This window comes from Diabrotica virgifera, chromosome 5 (assembly GCF_917563875.1).
Source record: "Diabrotica virgifera virgifera chromosome 5, PGI_DIABVI_V3a".
NCBI lineage: Eukaryota > Metazoa > Arthropoda > Insecta > Coleoptera > Chrysomelidae > Diabrotica > Diabrotica virgifera.
Genome location: NC_065447.1, coordinates 153,442,722 through 153,465,561, shown reverse-complemented (window position 1 = coordinate 153,465,561; position 22,840 = coordinate 153,442,722). Strand labels below are relative to the sequence as shown.

Here is a 22,840-nt window from a genome sequence, read left to right as displayed (position 1 = left end):
AGTCATTAAAATAAACATCATAGAAGTTCTCAGGGCCTTTAGACCATCGATAACACTGTAATATTTCATTCTGCGTTTAAATTTTTCAAAAATACTTATTAGTTTTCTCAGGATTCGAAAAAAATGAATGCATTTAAAGTGAGTTCGACCGAAATTTTGCACCTACGTTCGCAAAAAGGATTAAAGTGTTATAGATTTTGTAATCAGTATTTCAAAATCTTTTAAGTAAGGTGTCACATGATGTACTTTCCCATTAAAAAAAAACAATGTTATGCCTGTCACCTGAAGAGAGATCGCGTAAAGCTCGAAACATTGATGCTATAATATATTATGATTATTTTAAAAATCGACCGGTCCAAGCGTTTTGCTTATGTGTTAAAAATAAATAAGTTAATAAGGGGGGTAACACTTATTCCAGTGCACTGTATATGATTTGCAATTCAAATTAACATAATTTTATAATATTTGATATTAGTTATTTAATCATCTCTTTTTAATAATATTTGTCTATAATTTTTTATTAGTTTGTTTCAAAGATCTTTATTCTTTGCGGACACTGCACACTTCCATTGTTGAAGTATTTTCTATCTGTATAGGACTTTATCTTCATTTATATTAACACATCCTCGTACATTATAATATGTCAGCGAAAATCATCTTCATTTACTTCCTCATAAATATATAAATGTTTAATGCAAAACACAACCAATATGTACTATTTTTACGAATCGAAAACCTTGTCTTCGGTATAGTTGCCCGGACCCAAGGCAACTCGATGGCCCCCACCGGACAACACTTTCATCTCCATCTCACAATCAAGTATAGGAAAGCCTAAGATTGTGGCTGGCTAACCACGATGTGGTTTTGCAAGTAAACAGTGCGAGATTTGGTGCGTTTATCGCGAATTTTTTTCGGGCCCGTGTCTGTCGTACGTTGTGGTTGGTGTGATTGATGGTTTGGTGCAAATAGTAAAGGTGAGTGAGTCATTCAATCAAGAACTGGGTTAAGATATGAATTAGTTAAAATTAGATTCCGTGAAATCTTGTTTGTAAACATAGTACTACGTATTGAAGTTTTAAGAATTAAATAAACGCCAGACTAAAATATTTTAAATCTACATGATATATCGCTTACAAACTAATATATTGGTTTTTAATTAATTTTGATTATACTATCTAATAGTAATAGAAGATGTCTCATTTGCTTGTTAATAAAGGGTATATTATGGATATAGTATAGGATAAAATGTTTATTTGAACTATGACTCCAATATTTTAATTTATTTTACAAAAGAATTTTGAAAATACCTTGAATACCTATATCTATCCATCTATAGCCATCCATTAATGTATGTTATGAATATGGTCCTCCCTCATTCGCGCTTAATATTTAGATCTGGTAAAGTTTTTAGTTGAATATTCTATAGGCTATAAAGAATAATTTCTATTTGTTTATCGCTAATAAAATAAAATCGATGACTCTTATCAGGTTGAATTATCAAACATCATCATGGTTGGTTGAGACTATAAGTACTATACCATATTTATCTAAAAATATTGTATTTCTTTTACACAGTATATCCCATAGTCATTCTTCATCAAGATTATCCACTCCTAAGGTTGTCAATCATCATGGTCGCTCTAACTTTTGAAGTCGTACTGACGAAGTAGCTAAGGGCCGGTCGTTCGAATGATAATCAAGAAGTTGATTATAATTATGTCCCCTTAACAACCATCAAATAACAAAATCCGTTGTTCGTACGCCAATCAGTTGATTGTAATCAATTTTCGTGATGGGAAGCAAATCAAGAAATCAAATACACGTAAAACACTAATAATTTATTGTGATGCGTTGCACAAACGTCAATCAAATTGACTTTATTCTCCAAATAATCAATCAAGAACTAATTTAATATAATCAAATAATAACTAATAAATCAGTGACAATTCAGCAACCCAATCAAAGTTGATAGTAATTAAATATTTGATAAAGATCAGTTGATTCCATTTTTGATTAGTGTTCGAACAACCGGCCCTTATTGTTTTTAACTGCAGTATACCATTCTCTACTTCAGCAAAAATATTTTTCCACCTACCTCTACACAAAGTATACATTTCCTGGCCTAATTGTAGGGAGCAAAGTCGTACTTTTCCTCCCTAGGGAGACAAAGTACTATTACTCCCTAGGGAGTAAAAGTAAAAGTGACGTTACGGTATGTCATCGATGAAATAACTTATTGACGTCTTATATTATATTCTATTTTCTATTACGTAAGTATCTACACATTTTAACGTTTATTTATAGAACACCCTCTATTATTTAGAATGATAAAAAACAGTAAAGTGTTATTTTTATTTAACAATGTTTACATTAATAATTTGACTTTTATTTGACAGTTGACATTTATACTGTACCTACTTGTTAGTTTTGGTTTTCTAATTTTTGTTAGTTACATAAATAAATTATTTAAAAATGAAAAAATGACATGTTATTTGAGGGAGGTGGAAAAATCATATGTATAACATGGGAGTAAACTCGGAAAGTGCCTTTTCCTCCCTTGAATGATTACTAACTGCCCTCCGCTACGCGTCGGACAGTAAACTTCATTCTCGGGAGGAATAGTAGCACTTTGCTCCCTTGTTATACAAATAGCTATTGTTTCTTGGTACAAACTTTTTCCACTCTACTTTGTCTTGCCTTATTATGAGCAGTAAAATGCCATAGTTTTAATTTTTATTTTTTTTATTTATTCACTGTTCGTAACACTTCAATACCAGATACGTGTACTTCGTTACTCTGTCGATCCGTTGGCTGCCTAGTTATGCAAAAATTAGTTTATAATTTATGGAGTAGACATAAAGGTCGGTCGTTGCCATTATCCAGACATCTTTTATCAAGAACATTAAAATATCTCAGAGATAGAATACGAAACGAAGACACATTGAGAGAGCTAGGCGTTCAAGACGTTGTGAGATGGACAAGAGCGCGACGACGCATGTGGAGAGACCACGTAGATCGGATGGACCCTGAACGTATGGCGCATTGGGCGAAAACACAGAAGCTCAACACCAAGCGACCCATAGAAAGACCAAAAAAACGATGGTACGAGAGTTGGAGCTCCGGATCGCAGCAAAGACTGTAACAGAAGAAACAGGACATAGTCCTATTACAAGAAGAATAAGAAGAAGAAAGATTAAAATAACTGGTTCTTCTATTGTGGCCATGACATTAATTTGTTGGTAGTCTTGGCATCTTATGAATTGGCCTCTTTTTGCTAGATATAAATGTTGAGGACTTTAATCTTCCTCTGAAAAGAATTCTTGTTTGGTGTATAGTGTATAATCCATTACCTTATCAAAACATAAGAGGAGTATTTTCAAAAGAGATTCAATTATGTTTATCACTTAAATCCCTGCTAAAACCTTGCAGAGAAGCTTGTGCAGAGAAAACAAATTGTGGTTAGGTAAGGTAAAGTTTACCTTTCAATTGCCAGATGACGCTAGTCACCTAATCCATACACGTCAGTTGCAGTGTGGGGATAAACTTTCAAGGTTTGGTCACTTCGAGCAGAGAGCAGCAGGCCTACTTCTCTCCGATGATGACTCCAATAAGAGTCGAAAATCGTCGATTCAGAGTGCTGGACTGCGCTTCCTGTTCTAAGTGAAAAATAAGATTGTTTTGCCTTCGCATTGCAACTGAATAAAAATGGTATACATTTTTATTTAAGTTGTGGTTACCACATATTAATTTATTTTATTATAATCCTGCCAATTAGTGCTATGTCATCAGCGTTCGCAACATCTTCCTACATCGATGTTATAATTATTATACATTTTGTTTAAGTAGCTCTTATTGTTCCTTCTATGGCTACATTAAATATTGAGGTTAATAGTGGGTCGCCTTGTATTATGCCAGTTGCTATTTCCATATATTTGGATCATCATTTCCATCATCTTTATGATTGCTAAATCTAAATCCCGCATGGTAGCCTCTATTAATTCATTTCAATTCATTTGCGAATCGTTGTCTTAGATGTTGTCAATGTCTTGAAGCGGTGGATTAATGGTGGCTACAGACATTCAGTTTTAACTGCACAGTTTCAACTGAACAGTCGAACTGTTCAATTAAAATCTATGTGTGTAGGCAAAAAGGAAAACTGTACAGTTCAACGGACAAATGAATTGAAATTTCACAAGATACTATTCAGTTAAGATTGTGCAGTTCAAACTGAAGCAGTGTAGCAAAAAATGTGTAGTTGGTATATCAGTCTTGCCGAAGCGCCCGTTGAAGTGAGTACTCGTTTTCTGCTGCGATTTGATATAATACATACGATTGTATATTTGTTTGAATGAAAAATCAACATAAATGGTTGGAATAATTCATACAGTTATATCATTCTGAGTCTTGCTTGTGGAAAGTTAAAACAAAAAGTATCACGACTGTAGAAAAAAGAAGCAGCCTACGAAAAGTTATTACTGAAACTTAAAGAAGTTGAACTCTTAAATAGTTATTTATAGTCTTTTGGACTAATTCTGACCACTTTCAGTAAATTATAATGCGAATATTGTTTTCTGTTTACACCACATTTTTGAAGTGAAAACTTCTTTAGGGAAAAAAGCATGGAATTCACTACCGTCATTGCGACCGTCATCGCTTATGCAATATAACGAGCGATCCATAATTATTGGGATCAAAGCTAGCCGAGCAAAAAATTACGTATGTCTTGTTTTAATCTGAATTTATATCATTGGTTTATCAATTAATTTTGGTTAACATTATAAAACATAAAAAATCAGTCAAAGCCTAACACAGAACTTTAATCAGAAATAAAAAGAATTAACAAAATTATAAGTAACAATAATAAATAAAATCAAACAAACTACATAACCTAACTTTTCTTGTTAAGTTGACGTACACTGCAAAGTTGACGTAAACTGGAAAGTATATCTGAATTAAGAATAGACATGTACTGTATAGCTATCTCTGTCGTTCAAAGCCACCTATGGTGACAATAATTTTGGATCACACGTTATTATTTGCATGTATATATAAATTGTATAGAAATATTTAAATTTAAAATAAATGTAAAACCTATTTTTCGATAGGGAAAAAGGATTTATTTCGCGACCGTCATCTCTTCGGCGAAATAAATTTTGTACGTATATGTATTGAAGTGAAAACTTCTTTAGGGACGTTGTGCACTTTTTGGATGGAAAGAAGTATTAAATTGGCGACCGTTATTGCGACCGTCATCGCTTCGAAGAAATAAATTTTTGAAGTGGAAACTTCTTGAGGGTCGTTGTGCACTTTTTGGATGGGGAAAAAATATTAAATTAGCGACCGTCATCGTTTCGACGAAATAAATTTTTGAAGTGAAAATTTCTTTACGGACCTTGTGCACTTTTTAGATAGGGAAAAAGTATTGAATTAGCGAACGTCATCGCGACCGTCATCGCTTCGGCAAAATAAATTTTTAAAGTTAAAACTTCTTTTGGGGACGTTGTGCAGTTTTTAGATGGGGAAGAAGTATTGAATTAGCGACCGTCATCGCTTCGGCGAAATAAATTTTTGAAGTGAAAACTTCTTTAGGGACGTTGTGCACTTTTTGGATGGGGGAAAAATTATGAAATTTGAATGGGGAGAAAGTAATAAATAAGCGACTGTCATCGCTTCGACGAAATAAACATTTGAAGTAAAAACTTCTTTAATGACGTTGTGCTCTTTTTGGATGGAAAAAAGTATTAAATTATCGACCGTCATCGCTTCGATGAAATAAATTCGTGAAGTGAAAACTTCTTGAGGGACGTTGTGCACTTTTTGGATGGGGAAAAGTATTGAATTATGGACCGTCATCGCTTCGACGAAATAAATATTTGAAGTGAAACTTTTTGAATAACGTTGTGCACTTTTTGGATGCAGAAAAATATAAATAAGTGACCTTTATTGCTTCGACGAAATACATTTTTGAAGTGAAAACTTCTTTAGGGACGTTGTGCACTTTCTGGATGGGGGAAAAGTATTTAATTAGGGACCGTCATCGCTTCCACGAAATAAATATTTGAAGTTAAACTTATTTAGGGACGTTGTGCACTTTTTTAATGTAAAAAAGTATTAAATTAGCGACCATCATCGCTTCGATGAAATCAATTTTTGAAGTGGAAACTTCTTGAGGGACGTTGTGCACTTTTTGGATGGGGAAAATATTATATTAGCGAACCTTCATCGCTTCGACGAAATACATTTTTGAAGTGAAAACTTCTTGAGGGACGTTTTGCACTTTTTGGATAAGAAAAAATTATTAAATTAGCGACCGTCATCGTTTCGACGAAATAAATTTTTTAAGTGAAAACTTTTATAGGGACGTTGTGCACTTTTTGTATGGAGGAAAATTATTGAATTAGGGCCGTAATCGCTTCGACGAAATAAATATTTGAAGTGAAACTTATTTAGGGACGTTGTGCACTTTTTCGATGTAAAAAAGTATTAAATTAGCGACTATCATTGCTTCGACGAAATAAATATTTGAAGTGAAAACTTCTTGAGGGATGTTGTGCACTTTTTGGATGGGGAAAAAGTAGTAAATTAGCGACAATTATCGCTTCGACGAAATAAATTTTTGAATTGAAAATTTCGTTAGGGACGTTGGGCACTACTTGGATGGGGAAAAATTATTGAATTTGCGACCGTCATCACTTCGCTGAAATAAATTTTGTACGTATATAAATTATGTGTATGTATACATAAATCGCATAGGGCATACGCATCGCGAATATCGTATATGGTATAGGTATAGCACTTCTTTTAGGATGGTGTAAAAGCATTGAACTCGTAATTTATATACTATAAGAAGTTTTCAGTTCTGTCGGCACTCCCACGAGTGCCGTTAATTATTTTTTTTATTGTTTTCTTTTCCCCAATATGCTTAATAGACCTACAGCATCATCTGATTAAACCATGTTGACTCTGGTAACGTGTGACTTCAACCGAAACCCGATTTCAACTGATATAACTGAACGTATGTGTGTAGACAATATGGATTAACAGTTCGACGTTCGACTCTTCAATTAAGGTCCGCTTGCCACTATGCTAAATTTAGTACTGAAATTAGTAGGTACTAAAAATATTGTATCTACAAATTAGATGCGCGCGCCGATTTAGTACTAAAAATTAAAACATGTTCTAATTTCTTGTACTAAAATTGACACAATATTAAAAAGTGGGGATATATTGTATATTACTTTTGTTTTGTTTATACATAATAGAAGTGTATCGTTTTTTTTTAATTGCTAGTAGCATCATTGTAATTACAGCTGCTGCACATAATTTCAGCTTTCGCTTCCTGTTATTGTTCGTATTCATTATTTGCCTCTTTAGCTCTTTATTTTGTTTACTCAAAAATAGGATTAGAAGGGTTTAAAATATTTCTTCAACATAAATATTATTAATATAAAATTAGTAGAGCGCATGCCTACATGCTGATTATAATTCTGATAGTTGCAAACACAAACTTAACACAAACTGACATTTTTCATACTAAATCGACTCGCGAAACTAACCAATATTTTTAGTACTGAAATCAGTACTAAAATTAGTATAATAGCAAACGGGTCTAAAACTGTGCTGTTAAAACTAAAGGTATGTAGCCGCTTACAATCAAGAAAAAGGAGAATATATCGTTAAGCAGCGACTGTGACCCATGTCTGGTAAGACGAGACAATGATGTGGTATTGCTTTTGACTCGTTCTGGGTATACTATCACTCTCTGGCTGGATATGCTTTCTACACTTCTTTTTCTTTTCTAAAATATCATAAATGCTTGGAAAACAGAAAATTTTGCATGATTGCGTTTATGTTTCTACTTTTTTACGCAATATAAATACGAAGTCATAAATTTTTAGGATAGTCAAGGTCACAGTAGTGCTATAATGACAAAAAAGTATTTCACACATTAATTATAATTGAAAGTTGAATCGCAAAAACTAGTGTTATAATAATATCCCGTTAGCTACTCGACATAACATACATCGAGTAATTTACTTAAACGATCAAAACAAAATAGGAATAACTAAAACTACACTAAGTGTATAATATGTTACCGGCCAAACCCGATTTCAGGACAAATTAGTTTGGCCTAGGCCAAACTAAGCGCGTTAGGATAAACTAGTATGGCCTAGGCCAAACTAGTTTGTCCTATCGTGCGTAGACCAAACTAGTTTGTTTTAGGCCAAACTAGTTTATTCTGATATAAATACACACACTTCAGGCCAAACTAGTTTTTCCTGATATAATAAAGACTCACACTTTAGGATAAACTAGTACGGCCTAGTCTAAACCAATTTAGCCGAGTCGAAAGTAACTTAGCGAACATGTAAGAAAGGACTTTTACATGCGGGGAATTCCCAAATCACGTCCCAACAGGGATGGCAAAAAAATTATACATGATACCATATATTATCATATGATACATCGAATGAAGATATTGATACATGCTATAAATCAATATATTCTTTTTAATTAAATAATATAAAAAATAATAAATAATAAATAAAATGATGAGGTTTTCTCCAAAGATTAAAAGAAAAGATACACTAACGAATAAAATCGAGTACGAATTAATATTGTTTACACCAATTTTGAAAAAATGTGAAAACATTGAATTATTCACGTGCATCTGTCCGTCCGTCCGTCTTTCTGTCTGTCCATGAGCTCAACTCCTCCGTCATTATACCAGGTAGAATGACAAATGAGGTGTCAAATGAAAGCTTATAATCCATGGATGGTACTAAAGGTGAGAAATTTGACCAAGGCTGTCTGACCGTTCGACCGCGAATATAAGTCAATATATTGTTTGTTTGTTACGAATAATTATAATTTTAATAAAAATGATTATTTTTCCAAAAACAAAGTATTTTATTCAATTTATTATTTATATTAAGCCGTACTAGTCCGACGAATTACTGTCTTCTTCTTGGCTTTTTCCCATTATAAGTTTGGCGTTTTCGTCTTCCATAGCACTCTATTCTCCCAGTCGCCATCTCTGAGGTCTGTGTATCTATCATATTCCTATGTGAGTTTTCCATCTCACAGCAGGTCTTCCTCTCCGTCTTCCTCCCCGCGGGTCCCAGCCCAGTAATCTTTTTGGTCACCTGTTGTCCGGCATTCTTTGTACATACCCGTACCATTTCAGGGCTCCACTTTTACTACCACAACTTTTTTTGTAACTGAGCATTCTACTTCTATTCTGTTTCATATTTCCTCTGTTCCAATTCTATCCTACTTGGTAGTTTGTAGACACCTTCTCATAAACTCCAATTCAACGGTTCGTATTTTATTTTGTATTATTGTTGTCACTGGCCATTCTTTCGCTCTTGTAGGGTAATATTCAGCATTAGGCCCTGAAAAATCCTTTTTTGTTTTCTTTTGTTAGATTGTTCTTCCATATCGCTCCATGTAGTGCTTTCGTGGCTTGTTTTCTCCGTACTATTTTCATTTCTATATCTTTCATACAAGTGCCATCTCGGTTTATCATTTACCCTAAATACTTAAAAGTATTACAACTCTTAATAGTAGTGTTGCCCAAAATCAGTCTTGGTCTTGCAGTCTTGGTCTTGTTCTTGCGTTTTCGCAAGACCAAGACCAAGATCAAGACCGCCTAATTTGAGCAAGACCAAGACCAAGACTTACCGTGCAAGATTTGAGCAAGAACAAGACTAAGCCTGCAAGACTCTTGCGTCTTGCAATTAGAACTGAGGGTCTTTTATGAAGTATATTAGTTCGGGTATATTCTTCGGTAGGTACTCTATGAGAAGCAAAAAAATTTGTAAAATTGGACTTATGCGCCTTACGAACAATACCATAAAGCATAAACAAACATACATTCTTCGCTCTGAAATTAATTGTCCAGGTTTTGAGAGTAGCCGCCCTCCATTCATAAACTAATAGGTCTGGATCTCGTGTATGACAAAAAGTTGATTAATAGCAAGCTGAAAATTTGTTAATAGCTTAAGGGTGTCTAGTCGGACAAACTTTGATATATGAAAACACTGGAACAGGGGAAGTTTTAATTGTGGAACAAGTTAAAAAATTTTAACGGTCAGAACACGAAAACGGCACATGCATTTTGTCCGACAGAACAGACTTAAACTCTCCGAACAGAGATTAAACTCTCATGCAAAAATCAGACTGCCATTTATCACCAAATGGGCGTTTTAATGAGTGCAACATGTAGGATATGTCAAATGACAGGAATTATGATAGGTGATAAATAGCAGTCTGATTCTTGCATGAGAGTTTAATCTCTGTTCGGAGAGTTTAAGTCTATTCTGTCGGACAAAATAAATGAGCCGTTTTCGTGGTCTGACCGTTCCAAATTTTTAACCTGTTGCACAATTAAAACTGCCCCTGTTCCAGTGTTCCCATATATCAAAGTTTATCCAACTAGACACCGTTAAGCTATTAACAAATTTTCAGCTTGCTATTAATAAATTTTTTTCCATACGCGGGATCCAGACCTATAATGTATCGAAACTTTTTAAAAATCTGTCATATGCTGATAAAAAATATACCTACAATAAGTAGTTAATTTTTTTTCCTTAATTAGTTTCGTAGGAATTTAAACACATAAAAATCATATCGATATATAGAATAATAAGACTATTATGTATATTTTTTCTACTGAGTGTGATTACGATAGGAGACAGACTATAACAGATAATGCCGTGCCGTCTATACCGTGTAACCAAATACATACCCAAATATTTAGTCTACGAGGCATTCAACAAAGAAATATTTACAGTGAAATACATGGAAAACAAAAGGATATTTATAGCAGTTTTTTCTGTAGGTAGTTAAATTAAACTGGTCATTTGTTTTATCAATCGACTCACTGTTCTTTTGTTATGCTCTTTGGTTGCTATACACTATTCCAACAAACGGGTCATTTTTGGTGTCTCGAATTTCCTAAACTTGTTCGATTTAAGTGGTTGATAATTTGATTTTTTATTTATTTGATTTTAATGTTTGATAATAATATAGCCTTGTTCTGTATAAATATCGCTGTAATAATATTGTTTCTAGACAGGTAAATTTGTCATTGTACACCGGGTGTACCAATCAAACTGTATTTTTTTTCTCAAAGTTCGCATCACCCTGTGAAATATTCTACCATTTATAAAATATTGAAATTAAAACCCAACTATAGCCTCATATTTTCTTAACATTTTGTTTTTTGATTCATTCGCTTATGTTGGATAATAAAAAGTTCGGTACTTTTTTAACTAGCGATGTTTTTCATCAATACAGGGTGTTTTTAAATAAGTATGGCAAACTTTAACGGGTAATTCTGCCCGAAAATAATTTGACAGTTTGCTTTATAAGTGTATGTTCGCAAATGCTTCGTTTCCGAAATAGGGGGTGTTAAAATGTTTCTTGCAAACTGACGATTTATTGCTCTAAAACCGGTTGAGATATGCAAATGAAATTTGGTGGGTTTTAAGAGGTAGTTATTACGCATTTTTGACATACAATTAAGAATTTAATATTCACCATTGGCGCGTATACTGGTAACATGACCCGTTTGTTTAGAATTACCCCTTAAAATTTACCATACTTATTTAAAAACACCCTGTGTTGATAAAAAACATGGCTAGTTGTTAAAATACCTAACTTTACTGTTATCCAACATAAGCGAATGAAAAAAAACAAAATGTTAAAAAAATATCAGACTGTAATTGGGTCTTAATTTCAGTATTTTATAAATGCTAGAATATTCCACAGGATGATGCTTACTTTGAGAAAAAAACACAGTTTGATTAGTACACTCATTAGTACCGATAAGTTATCGGGTACCTATACAACGACAATTTAACTTCTAGCAACAATATTATTACAGCGATATTGTTAACGAATAAGGCTATATAATATTAAAAAATCACTTAAATCAGACAACAGGTTTAGGAAATTCGAGACATCAAAAATGACCCATTCCATTTTTAAGGAGGTGCCTTAATTTCTTGGAGAAGTGTATTATTCTCGGTTTGGTATTCGGTACCAAAATGAGAACTGGCGTTAACATATGAAGGGCCAGGGGAAAGAACGATGAATGTCTATCTGCAAGCATTTTCGGTAAAATGAGAAATAAAGTTACATATTCATTGTTTTTACCCCTTGCGTCCAATATTGTGACGTGATTTTAAGACGATTATCATATTTATGTCCCCTTGTCCATTCACAGGTTGATAGTACCCTTTCTAAGCTAACAGATTGCACAACAATCTCAAAATGACCAAAAACTTACATTCATCCTTTTTCCCTTTGACCCTTCATATTGTGCACATCTGTCACTGAATTGAATTCTTTTCAAATCACACATTGTCAATGACAAATACTCGAAAAAATACGTAAGTTCCTAATAAACTTTGGTTAGTTGGAATATAGACACGGATCGCTTAGATCGTAGGTTCAAACCCCACCCGGTGTCAGTGTCAGTTGTTTAGATATTTATTAATCTGGTTGGTCTTTACTACGGCTGTGATATTAAAGCTGAAAATTGACCTACTCTGTAACGTTGTTCTAGTTCTAAGATATGTAATAGGCTAATGGGCAACTGAGAGACTTGCAAGACTCTTGCTGCAAGACCAAGACCAAGACCAAGACCTGGAGCGCAATACCAAGACCAAGACCAAGACCAGGTGTACTGTCGCAAGACCAAGACCAAGACTCTCTAAGTCTCGTCTTGGTCTTGCACTTGGGCAACACTACTTAATAGTGTCTTCTAAACTTACGTTTAAATCAGCAACCAATCTGTAATCAATTATGTACTTTCGACTAGATTAAATTGGTTTAGACCAAGCTAAACTAGTTTATCCTGATATAAAAACATACACTTTGGCCTGAAGTGTGTGTATTTATATCAGGATAAACTAGTTTATTCTAGGACAAACTAGTTTGGCCTACGCGCGATAGGACAAACTAGTTTGTCCTGAAATCGGTTTTGGCCGGTAACATATACACTAAGAAATGACAAAAACATAAACAGTAGGTAAACCAAAAGAAGACAATACAATATCTGCCTAATCAGCCAAATCTCAAATTCAGTAGAACCTCTCTCTCTCTCTCTCCGTGGCGTTACAACCCTTCGTGGGTTTTAGTCGACTCAACAACATGCCTCAACTCTTCTCTGTCTTGAGAAATCTCTATCCAATTCAGTAGGACCAAACAGAACATATTCAAATCATCTGATTCTAAATCAACACTTACAAAATTTAAATATTTACCTGGAGGCTGCTCTCAGATGTACAAAATAAGTAAAGCCGATGAAAACACGGTCTTATTTACCAATTAGGTCTATACAAATGAACTGTTATATTTATTATAGCCCAGTTAATGACCGTTTTGGAGTGTACTTTTCAGGCTCAACTCCGAATTGCATTAAAAATTTGAATTTAGGTTCTCCCTCCATTTCAAAGTTGAACTTGTGCCGTTAGTTGCTTTTACAAACGCGCGTTTAAAATAAGTCCAAAGTCCGGAAATGGATAAATTTACTAATTCTAAGCAACTTTCGTTCTGAAGAGTTTTTTTTAGGTAAGTCAATAGTTTTCGAGTTATTTACGATGGAACTGTGTATTTTTCGACAAAAACACTACGTTTTCAGGCGGTTGTTCGTAAATAACTCAAAAACTAAGTATTGTATCGAAAAAAATATTCTTAGCGAAATGTAGCCTATAAATCAACGAAAAATATATTTTATCAATGGAGTCTATAAACCCAGTAAAAGCAAAGTTACAGCTTATGAAAAATACGTTCTTATTCGTCACATTGCAAATGAAATATTTCAACGTGAAATAACCGAAAAATTAAACAATTTTCGGGAAAAATTTAATAAAATTTTAAAGTGATTAGATAAATAAAAACTTTTTAAAGTTTTGTGATTAAAAGTGAGTAAATTAATGTTTATTTTTTAAAGAAGCTTATAGCAACAAAACTAAACGAAACGGAAACAAAACGAAACGAAACAAATCAAGACAGAAAAATGCCCTTTCTTCAAAATAACTTAAAAAGTATGAGTGATAAGAAAATTCTCGTATACTCGTGATTAATGACTCGTTCAAGCCCTTTCAACTACAACCCTATCAAAAAAGGCTCTTTAAACCGGTAAAACTTACAGATCATATAAAAAATACATAAGTAAAGTAACTTGTTTGTAAAGTGGTAACGACTGATTTTATTTAGGGTGCTAAATAGAGGGAGATTTTCACGATTTTTTTTACCAAAAGAGTAGGGCCAACTTAATTTTGAGCGTAACTCGCTTAGTTTTAATGCTAGAAACTTTTATGGGAAGTAAAAATAAAGACTTTTTAATCACTTTAAAAAAGTTCTTAAGGGCTTTTCTAGAATTTTGTTTCATTTTTTGGTTACTTTACGTTGAACTATTCGATTTGGAATTTTGCGAATAAAAAAGTATCTTTCTTAAGATACAACTTTGCTGTTGCTAAGTATATAGACTTCACGAATACACAACTTTTTCGGTTTTTTCTATGCTACATTTTTGCTAAGATTATTTTTATACTTACTTTTTGAGTTATTTGCGACCAACCGCCTAAAACCGTGGTGTTTTTGTCGAAAAATAAACATTTTCAATCGCAAATAACTCGGAAAGTAATAATTTAAAAAAAAACTCTATGGAATAAAAGTTGCTTAGAATTAGTCAATTTATCTATTTCCGGACTTATTTTAAACGCGAGTTTTTTCATCCCCGAAACTGTCACCCACCAAATAAAAGCGACCAACAGCACAAATTCAACTTTGAAGTGGAGGGTTAGTTGACCTTGAAAATTACACGGTATTGCCATATTTCCCGTTCATTTACTGGACTATAACCCAACCAATCAGTTTTACACATAATAGGTAGATACTTCAAAAGTTTATTTAAAATAAAAAAAATATCTAAAAATTATTTATTTTAGGTATTAAAAATATGTGTCCCGTATGTGTATTGTATATTGTCAAATTCCGAGACATTTAATTATTGTGAATCTTCTAACCACAATTTAAAAGAAAACATTCCAAGTATGTATAATGACATAAAATGGAAACAAATATTTAAAACCGCCTATTAACGAAGGTCAATATCTGTTTAAAACAAGTTTTTATACTAAATATTTTGATTTTAAACACATACACCTCGATACAAATTTTAAGTCATATTTAAAATTAACTAAGTAAATCTCAATGTTTTTATATCCTTTTGTGGTGTTCATTATTAATAGTTGTTTTGGCTGATTTGTATTTTGAAAATATTTTGATTTTATCGGACCCAGCTCTATTACGTATCTAATTGAACATATGATTTTATGTGATGGTTTTACTTTTTCTGATAAACTCTTTTTAGGTTTGAAAATAAAATGGTGCAATGTTCCGATGAACTGATCTGGTTCCAATTTTACCTTTTATTATTTTTCATCTCAGTACGTCTAAAGATGTTGAACTTTTGTTTGATTGCGATTTCTTCACTTCGCATTCGACCTTTTCGTGTTCTTTATTATAGATGTTACGACATTCACCTCTGATGTTCATTGTGTTCGTGAGCTACTGTTTTCTCGATTGGATTATCAACAGATTTAATTGTGATTTCTAATCCCAAAAATGCATCTTACAGATTCGCTTTACTGAATTAATTAAAAAAAAATTGTTACAATTAATTATGAAAACGTTTTTTAAAACTGATTTTACAGAATAGTGCAGCCGATATGTGAAACAATTGTGCATTTCATGATAGAAGTATATAATTTGGACGACATATACTACACATATAGAGGTTCAAATTTAGATACGAGGCCATCTCAGATTTGATCTTTTACAAAAATGGCGGGCATTCAAAATGGCGACTACACATATGTGACTAATAGCACGATAACTTTTAAACGAGACGTCAGATTTCAACCAAATTTAGTATATAGGTTCTTTATTTGATGTGTAAGAAGGAGGTCTAGAACCGAAACAATCGGTTTACCAGAAGTTGTGTTTTTCCCGGTTTTTATGTAAAAATATGTTGTTTTCTTTTTCAATTCTTTCACCCTGTGTGTATAAATTTTTCAAAAAGTTAATACCGCCATTGAAAAGAGCGTAAAAATATTTTTAGAAAATATTTTGAACTTTTTAATGACATATGTTAATTACCATTTAATAAATACATAACGTATCTTCACATGTACCTATATGCGGTAGATTCGTGCAAATATTATAGGAATTATTGTGCATTTAATGGTAGAAGCATATAATTTGGACCACATATACTACACATATAAAGGTTCAGATTTAGATATGAGGCCATCTCAGTTTTTGTTCCTTTTACAAAAATGGCGGCCAATCAAAATGGCGACTATACATATGTGACTAATAGCACGATGACTTTTGAACGAGACGTCAGATTTCAACCAAATTTGGTATACAGGTTCTTTTTTTGATGAGTAAGATCGAGGTCTTGAACCGGAAGAATCAGTTTACCAGAAGTTATGTTTTTACTGTTTTTTTTATATAAAAATATGTTGTTCCTTTTTCAATTCCTTCACCCTGTATACAGGGTGAGTCACCACTAACGGGACGGAAGATTACAGCGAAATGGTAAAAGATTTGAAAATTTTTTTAAACTAGTAGTCTGTAAGTTGATAAAATCTTCATTTTAAAATTATTTTGAAATATACAGGGTATCCCAATAAATGGCGGCGTATCAAAGTTATATTTTTTCTTATGGAGCATACTCTATTTTATTGCATTTTTTAATTGTCCGCAAAAAGAAGGTATAGTTTCATAAGACTTCCCTATACCTATGTACAGAGTGTTCTGAGTTATGGTATATATATATATATATATATATATATATATATATATATATATATATATATATATATATATATATATATATATATATCGGTTTTCAAACGTTCTCCTACGTCTTCCGATGCCTAGTCGCCATTCACTTCGGTCCATCCAAAGGTCTTCATCCAATTCTCTTTCTCTCATTTCTCGATTTATGCCTTCTCTCCAACTAAGGCGGGGTCTTCCTCTTTTTCGTCTACCATGAGGGGTCCACGTTAGGATTTGTTTCGGGAGTCGTTCTTCGGACATTCTTTGTACGTGTCCATACCATCTAAGCTGTTTGGTACTAATGTCATCTACTATTGTGTGTTTCACATTCATTATTTCCCTAATTCTGTTGTTGGTTACACTTTCTAATCTTGATTTTCCTGCTGAGCGCCTCCAGAAATCCATTTCTGTTGCTTCAAGTTTTCTCTTGTATCTTTCTTTTATTTGCCATACTTCACTGCTGTAAGTGATTATACTCTTAACAATTGTATTGTATATTCTATGTTTGTTGTTGTTTGATATTGACTGGTCCCACAGGATGCTATTGAGAAGGGTAATTGCTTTTCTTCCCTGGTTGTTTCTTTCTTCTATCGTCCGGTCTACGCTTCCTTCTTGTGTGATGGTCATACCCAGGTATTTATATGCGTCGCAATGTTTAATAATTTCGCCATTCCCCAGTGTAAGGTCCTGCTGTGTCCCACCGATACACATATATTCGGTCTTCTTTATGTTTATTTCCAAACCACCTTTTTTGTACTCCTCTATTAATTTCCTTGTCATATATTCTATATCATCGTAGTCTTGCGCTAGTACAAGTTGGTCGTCTGCAAATGACAAAGTGTATATTGTATTGTTGCTGATCGGTAATCCCATGTTTTTGCATTTGCGTTTCCAAAGTTTTAGAGTTTGTTCGAGGTAGATCTTAAATAATGTCGGTGAAAGGCAGCACCCTTGTTTTAGGCCTTTGCTAATTTGGAATCCTCTCGATAGCCTGCTTCCAACTTTCACCCTTGATGCAGTTTTGGTATACAATTGTTTCGTCGCTGTTATTAAATTTGCGCTTATATTGGTTTTCTCTAATGCTTCCCATAGTTTGTTTTGTGGGATGCTATCATACGCTTTTCTTAAGTCCACATATAACAGATGCACCTCCTGGTTGACGGCCAGTTTCTTCTCAATAATCTGTGTAATACAAAACAGATGGTCAACCGTTGATCTCCCTGCCCTGAATCCTGCCTGTTCTTCAGCTTCTATATGTTTATATTCGTTTTCGATTTTATTTTTAATCAGTTTTCCGTATATTCGGCTGATCGAGTTCGTTACAGCGATGCCTCTGTAGTTGTCACATTGATCCCGTCTGCCTTTTTTATGTATGGTGGATATCCATGATGTCTTCCATTCTTCTGGGATTTCCGCTCCGTTGATGCCTCTTTGAAAGAGTTTAGCCAGGTTTTCATATAATTTTGTTGTGCCATATTTTATTAGTTCAGCTGGTATGTTCCCTGGTCCTGGTGCTTTGTTATTTTTTAAAAACTTACATACTTCTTCTACTTCTTTTGTTGTTACCCGTAATGGTGAGGCTAAGATATTTACGTTGCTGGTATCACTGTTATTTAAAAATTCCGCTCTGTCCTCATTTAGGAGTTTTTCAAAATATTCGTCCCATTGATCCGGTGTGATTGCTGATATTATATCTCTTTTCTTTTCCTGTCGTAGCGATTTTAATACTTTCCAACTTTCTGTACTTCTCCGTCCTCCTAAATGTGTGTTAATCATGTTACACTTTTGCTCCCAAGCCTCATTCTTCTTTTGGCATATCATTTTTCGAACTTTAGCTTGGACCCTCTTGTATTCTACCTTATCGGCGTCGGTCCTTGTGTTCAGAAATTTTTTATACTTCTCTCTTTTATTTTTAATATCTTGTTCTATTTCTTCGTCCCACCAATACGGAGTTTTTCTGTGGTTTTTTATTTGGAGTCCGAGGGCCTCTGTTGCTGCTTCCTGAAGACATGTTTTTATATAATGATAATGATAATGCTCTTCATTGCTGGTAAATTGCATGGTTTCTAACTTTTAATCTAATCTACTCCTGTATAAATCCCTCACGCTTTCTTGTTCTAAGCTTGTTCTGAGTTATGGTGACTTTTCTTAAAATGTAAAGTTTTAAAAGAAGGCTTATTTTCAAGTTATTTACGAAATTATGAAAAAAATACTTTTAGATCTAAATAGTTGGATATTGGTTGAATGTATTCCATGATTAATTATTACAGAATTATTTACAGGCTGTTCAACATTTACAGTTTCATTATTGGATTATTCAATGTGTCAAATGATGCTCATTTTAAATAGAACACCATGTATATTAATAAATAATTATACTAAAAAATTTTACCTCTTTCGAATGGTACATGGATGTCCTATACCTAGGTCTCATAGTTTTTGCGTAATTTACAATTATTTAAATTCTTAATTTGTAAATCGATTTTAAAACGAAAGATGTCGTTAATTAATGGCATTGTATGACATTGTCACGTTATGAGAGTACCATCTGGTAATTCTTTTATAATTAATATATTCCATGATTGGTTATTACACATTTATTTACAGGGTGTTCAAAATTTACAGTTTCATTATTGGATTATTTAATGTGTCATATGATACTTATTTTAAATAGAACACCATGTATATTAATAAATTATTATACTAAACACAGGTTCCTCTTTCGAATGGTATAGGGATGTTCTATAACTAGGAGTCATAGTTTTTGGTAATTTGCAATTTTCTTAAACGGTAAATTGATTTTAAAAATAATATTTATAGTCACTCTCGATTTTTAAACAGTACGAAATAAATGTTTGTTTACTGTATCATAATGAAATGAAAATTATGTCTATTTACTAGACCATTATTATGAAAAGTAGGTATATTGGTCTGTATACAATACATTAAAAAAATCAGGATCTTCTATAAAGTCTAAAGTCCATAAACGATAAGTTAAATATTTATCATAAACCTGTTTGGTCTAATACTGGTGAAGTTGAGTTTTATACCGATAATAGTGGTTTCTCTTAAGGATTCTAACAGTCGTTTAACTGATTTACAATTTACCCGAAATTTTTTCTTTACTAGTATTTGGGTTTTCCGTAACAGAAAGCAGGACATCAAGCTCCTTGACGTCATCACAAATAACTGGTTTATTTTTATTTAACTTTCCGTACGCAACATTACCAGTAGCACGAAATCTATTGAAATCTCTCAAAAACGTCCTTTTTTGGATATATTCTATCAGCATACTTTTGAGCGTAAACTTAAGAAGGTAAGATACAATTTTGCAAACACTCCCCAATGCAAAGTACCATGTCTACTCTTTCGTAGATAACGTGATTATTCATTTTTAGGAACAATTAAATTTGAATATCATACACGGATGTTTATATTTTTGATAATTACCAGACCGTACTGTCATAAAATGACGATGTCATACAATGAGACACATCTTTTTTTTTAAACTCGATTTACAGATTAAGAATTTAAATAATTGTAAATTACGCAAAAACCATTAGACCTAGGTATAGGACATCCATATACCATTCGAAATAGGTGACTCCGTTTAGTATAATGGTGTATTAATATACATGGTGTTCCATTTAAAATAAGCATTATATGACACATTGAATAATCCAATAATGAAACTATGAATTTGAACACCCTGTAAATAATTGTGTAATAATTAATCATGGAATACATTCAACCAATATCCAACTATTTAGATGTAAAAGTATTTTTTTCATAATTTTTTAAATACCTTGAGAGTAAGCCTTCTTTTAAAACTTTACATTTTAAGAAAAGTCACCATAACTCAGAACACTCTGTACATAGATATAGGGAAGTCTTATGAAACTATATCTTATTTTTTGCGGACAATTAAAAAATGTAATAAAATACAGGGTGTTCCATAAGAAAAAATATAACTTTGATACGCCGCCATTTATTGGGACACCCTGTATATTTCAAAATAATTTTAAAATGTAGATTTTATCAACTTACAAACTACTAATTTAAAATTTTTTTCATATCTTTTACCATTTCGCTGTAATCTTCCGTCCCGTTAGAGGTGACTCACCCTGTATATAAATTTTTCAAAAAAGTAATACCGCCATTGAAAAGAGTGTAAAAATATTTTTTGGAAATATTTTAACTTTTTAGTTATGTTAATTACCACTTAATAAATGCATAACGTATGTTCACATGTACCTATGTGCGGCAGATTCATTTTGAATGCCCGCCATTTTTGTAAAAGACACAATCTGAGATGGCTTCATTCATATCTAAATTTGAATTTTTGTATGTTTAGTATGTGTGGTCCAAATTATATGCTTCCACCATTAAATGCACAATAATTCTTATATTATTATTTGCACGAATCTGCCACACATAGGTACCTACATGTGAAGATAGGTTATGCCTTTATTAAATGCTAATTAATAAAACTAAAGAGTTCAAATTATTTCCTAAACAATATTTTGACGCTCTTTTCAACGCCGGTATTGCCTTTTAAAAAATAATATATACAAGGTGAAAGAATTGGAAAAATAAACAACATATTTTTACAAAAAATCAGGAAAATCACAACTTCTGGTAAACCGATTCTTCAGGTTCAAGAGCCCGATCTTGTACATAAAAAAAGAACCTATGTACCAAATTTGGTTGAAATCGGACATTTCGTTAAAAAGGTATCGTGCTATTAGTCACATATGTATAGTTGCCATTTTGAATGCCCGCCTTGTTTGTAAAAGGCCAAATCTGAGATGGCCTCATATTTAAGTTTGAACCTTTGTATGTGTAGTATATGTGGTCCAAATTATATGCTTCTACCATTAAATGCACAATAATTCTTATAATATTTGCACGAATTTGTCGCACATAGGTACATGTGAAGATAAGTTATGCATTTATTATATGGTAATTAATATAACTTAAAAGTTCAAAATATTTCCTAAAAAATATTTTTACGCTCTGTTCAATGCCGGTATTACCCTTTTAAAATTAATATATACAGGGTGAAAGAGTTGGAAAAAAAAAACAACACATTTTTACATAAAAAATCGGGAAAACACAACTTCTGGTAAACCGATTCTTCCGGTTCAAGAACTCGATCTTATATATCAAAAAAACGAACCTATATACCAAATTTGGTTGAAATCTGACTTTCCGTTTAAAAGTTATCGTGCTTTTAGTATGTTCGTTAAAAAGTTATCGTGCTATTAGTCACATATGTATCGTCGCCATTTTGAATGCTCGCCTTTTTGTAAGAGGTAAAATCTGAGATGGCCTCGTATCTAATTTTGAACCTTTATTTGTGTAGTATATGTTGTCCAAATTATTTGCTTCTATCATTAAATGCACAATTCTTATAAATATTTGCACGAATCTGCCGCATTAGAAAGCAACAAAAATATTCAAAACGTGCTTTGTTCATTATTAAACATTATTTGAAGGTTCCTTTGCATGACATATTCTCATTTTGACACAAACGGCAAAAGAGGATAAGAACAGAAAAGACAAACCGAGTAAAATAAAAAAAAAGTAAGTTTCCGTTGGAACTTTACCAGCTGCAGACGGGGAATGTGAATTGCATAGTGTAGAATTCCTTCCTTCTCGTCTTCACTGCAGCATCCATTTGACTTGCAAATTGTAGAAGTCTTGGAGGTGTCACCAGGAAAGTGTAACAATAAGTTTTAAATTTAAAAACCTTTTAGTAATATTTTTAATATTTTCAATATTAATAATTTACTATTAGGATTGAAAACTACTTCGTCTTTCAATGCCAAATGGCGCTAGCCACCTACTATCATCACTTCAGTTGCAATGGGTGGGAAAACCTCTCGATGCGAATCAGTTAAAATATGGAGAACAGTGCCTAGGTTCTTTCCGATGAGGCTCCAATAAGAACCGAAAATCGCGATTCAAGGGACTG

General features: G+C 32.9%; 1 protein-coding gene across 2 annotated transcripts in view; it reads left to right on the top strand.

Moving 5' to 3' along the window:
- Positions 1 to 811: 811 nt before the first annotated feature.
- The window catches only part of LOC114331461 (uncharacterized), a 562,400-nt gene continuing 540,371 nt past the window's right edge, over positions 812 to 22,840 (top strand). For both annotated transcript variants that reach the window (XM_050651606.1, XM_050651603.1), the window contains exon 1: positions 812 to 974. The gene's annotated coding sequence lies outside the window, so the exon portion shown is untranslated. The remainder of the gene's footprint in view (positions 975 to 22,840) is intronic.